This window comes from Piliocolobus tephrosceles, chromosome 7, assembly GCF_002776525.5.
Source record: "Piliocolobus tephrosceles isolate RC106 chromosome 7, ASM277652v3, whole genome shotgun sequence".
NCBI lineage: Eukaryota > Metazoa > Chordata > Mammalia > Primates > Cercopithecidae > Piliocolobus > Piliocolobus tephrosceles.
In genome coordinates this window covers 56,376,138-56,379,684 of record NC_045440.1, presented here as the reverse complement: position 1 = coordinate 56,379,684, position 3,547 = coordinate 56,376,138, and the positions used below count along the sequence as shown (strand labels likewise).

General features: G+C 39.3%; 1 long non-coding RNA gene across 1 annotated transcript in view; it reads left to right on the top strand.

Annotated features, from left to right (window-relative positions):
• Positions 1-2,350, top strand: part of LOC111521060 — a 6,955-nt gene extending 4,605 nt beyond the window's left edge. Inside the window, exon 3 of the long non-coding RNA XR_002724850.2 lies at positions 2,018-2,350. This is a non-coding gene — a long non-coding RNA (uncharacterized LOC111521060). The remainder of the gene's footprint in view (positions 1-2,017) is intronic.
• Positions 2,351-3,547: the final 1,197 nt, after the last annotated feature.

The window sequence follows — 3,547 nt, the reverse complement described above, 5'->3', positions numbered from 1 at the left end:
TTTTTTTTTTTTTTTTTTTTTTTTTTTTTTTTTTTTTTTTTACTGTTACTCACCACCTGCATATAAGTCAATTGACCTATTAACTACTTTGAAAATTTAGATATTTACCCCTTTATGTCTCATTAATGATAGGAAATGCTAGGCTTCTGATTATTGAGATTTGTTCTTGAACCAGTTAGTCTGACCGAGGATCAGAGATGTGCATTCATAAGAGTGCATGGTGTTAAGTAAAAGTTTTAGGAGGCCTTTGGTTTGGACTGAGTTTCTGCACTAGGCTCAACAGACTAAACCAAAGCCACTCTGGCTGAAGCTCCATGCCACCAATCTGAAAGTAAGTTGTTTACCTAAATTTCCGAGAAATTAGGAGAGAGAGAGATAATAGCCAAATCCCCAGACAAGCTAGTTTTACCTGGCAAGATAAGGAAGTATCCTCTGCTCTCACCTTTACAAGGAAAGTAATATTGAAATGACCAATCTGCTTTCTGTTTTCTTCAATCCCTTTCTGTCTATAAAGTCAGCTTCCTCTGCTCAGCTGATCAGAACACTCATTCTATTTTACAGAATGAGGTGTTACCCAGTGCTGGAGTCACAAATAATGGCCAATTAATATTTTAAACTAAATTTGTTATAATTTTGTCTGTTGACAATGTTACGGTAAATGCTCTTATATTGAAGTCATGTGCATATTTTGTTCTTTGAATTTGTTCTAAAGAAAAGCTATAAAGATATTCAACTTAATGAGTTCTGCTGGTGAAATGCCTCAGGTCACAATCTCTTTCTAAACAGCGACTGCAAACGTGTACATGTGTAATTGACATAAACTGCACTTCTATGAATGCGTGGGGAACAACATCATATTTGATAATCAAATGCTGAAATTTTCTGGGGTCTTTACAGGTTCTTGCACATTTGAGGGCTTCCAGGATGCCTTGATTCCTCTTATCACAGTGCTGCCTCCAAGCCACCTGTAGTTTCCCGAACCTGTCCACTCTTATGCCTCAGTGCCTTTGCGTATGCTGTCATTCTCTGCTTGTAATGGAGTGGGTCCATGAGAATTGGTTGAAAAAACCTGATTGAAAGCTGTTAAATAGGAAAAAGTAAGAGAAAACATACAGTAATGTAGTAGGATTTGATTAAATATATTGTGTTAATTTGCTGAGGCTGTCATAATAAAAGCGTTATGATTGTGTGGCTTAAACAACAGAAATTTATTTTCTCACAATTCTGGAGGCTGGAAGTCCAAGATCAAGGTGTCTCCAGTGTTGGTTTCTTGTGAGGCCTCTCTCCTTGGCTTGTAGATGACCATCTTCTTGGTGTGTTCTCACATGGTCTTTCCTCTGTGCATGAGCAACCCTGGTGTCTCTTTTTGTGTGCAAATTTCGTCTGATAAGGGCACCAGTCATATTGGTTTAGGGTCCACCTTAACAACTCCAGTTCAGCTTAGTCACTTCTTTAAAGGCTCTGTCTCCAACTACAGTCATATTCTGAGGTACTAGGTGTGAGGACTTCAACTATCCTGAATTGATATTCAGGATATCAATTTTGGAGGGACATAATTCTACCCATAACACACCTCTGTGAAACAGAGCTGGCAGTGGGGGATTGAGAATAAGGGAAGAAAGGAAAGGGAGAAAGTTGAACTAGGCCTCAATCGTTTATGGCTTTTCGTGCCCTTTCCCCCGTTCTCCACCTTGTCTTGACCTTCATCTTGTCTAGACCACCCCTCACCCTACCAAGTGGTGTGGTGCCTAGAGGAACTTAGGCATACAAATTACTGGGGAGCAGAGAATTCTTGGTTGAGTTTAGGCATCACTAGGCCAGGTTTGATCATGTTCGAGACAAGGCAGTTTGGTAAGAATGGGAGTAAGCTGGCAGGCGACTTATTCTGGCAAAAGTCAGGTGTAGTCACAAAGAGGCAGCAGAGCAAGTCAGTCTTGCAGGTGTTTTACAGATATCTTGAGATGGAGTGTTGTGAGGATTTATTTCTAAAACTTCTCTCTGCATGTTTTATCATTAGGATCAGCAACACACATGAAGGCTACAGCAAGCCACAGATGCCACTGGGTTTCCAACTCCCTGCTCTGGTTCTCTCAACTCCCTGGTACTTCTTCCAACGTTGGTTCTCATGAAGAATGGCAATCATCAGCATTCATCTTATCTAAGTCAGTTAGAGTATATTTTCCAAAAGGTCGTTGAATATTTGAGTCCGTTTAAAATTATTGTGAGAGTCACTTTGTAAATAGAGTATAAGAGCTGTTGTTTGCCAAGTGTGGCTGCATTAAGTTGATTAGATGCTGAAATGCATATGCTATGGAAATAGAAAAGAATATGAAAAAATATATAAATCTTGTTTGAAACATTTTGGATCTGCTACTCTAAAATATAGTACCTATACCTGCTGCAACAGTTTCAGGGTATTCTTTTTCTTTTCTTTTTTAATCAATTGCTGTTTTTGGCAGAGACTTTCTTCCTAATTGCCGTAAATTTCTTTTCTTGTTAAAGACAAGTGTAACAATTGAATTCATTATCTCAGAAATTAACAAAGACTTTAATTTTTTAGCAACTGTTGATTAGTGCTGTGCTCCCAAGGAAGTATTAATCCTAAGAAATCCTCTGTAAAAATATTATCCAATTAGGTTCAGTTAAAAGAAGACAAAATTTCAGATTTGGGATTGGAAGGCTGTTACAAATTGCTATGGACTAAATTATAGTCCCCCACATCAATTCATGTGTTGAAGCCTTGACCCCCAATGTGATGATATTTGGAGATGGGGCCTTAGGGAGGTGATAGGTTTAGAAGAGTCTATGGGGGTGCTGCCCTTGTGATGGGACTAGTACACTTATAAGAAGAGACCAGAGAGCTTGCTCTCTCTCTCCATGCACATGTGCAGAGGAAAAGCCATATAAAGACACAGCGAGAAGGCAGCTGTCTACAAACCAGGAAGAGAGCTCCCACAAGGCATTGAATCTGCCAGCATCATAATCTTGAACTTCCCAGCCTCCATAACTGTGAGAAATAAATGTCTGTTGTTTAAGCTACCCAATCCATAGCATTTTGCTACAGCAGCTCGAGCTGACTAAGAGAGACATTCATACATGATGATCATATTTGTGAACATTCTGTGGGTCCAAGTTTTTTAAACTTCAAGGTAGGAAAAAAAAAATCAGCCAATGTAAGAATAGATCCTATTTCTTGTTAGCCCAAATCTAAGTGCTGACCAATCTGTCTGTGTTGTCATGATCTTACTAGCATGCCCTGAAAAAGATTAAAAATAAAAACCAATCACCTGGTATTGAAATTTTTATTATTCTACATGTTAGCCCTTTGTGAGGCAGTGGGCATGCAATGGTCAATAAGACACATGTAGCTCAAGCTGTCATTGTGCTAATATATCTGTTAGGGAGAAAACATGAAAATAGGCGATTACAAGAATAAGTGCTCTGAAGGACAGGATGCAGGGGGAGCTCTAGGAGCCCCTGTGAGGAGAAGGCAGAGGAGCTGAGGTTTAAGGGTGGTCAAAAATCAGAAGCAAAAAGCAGGAAGAGT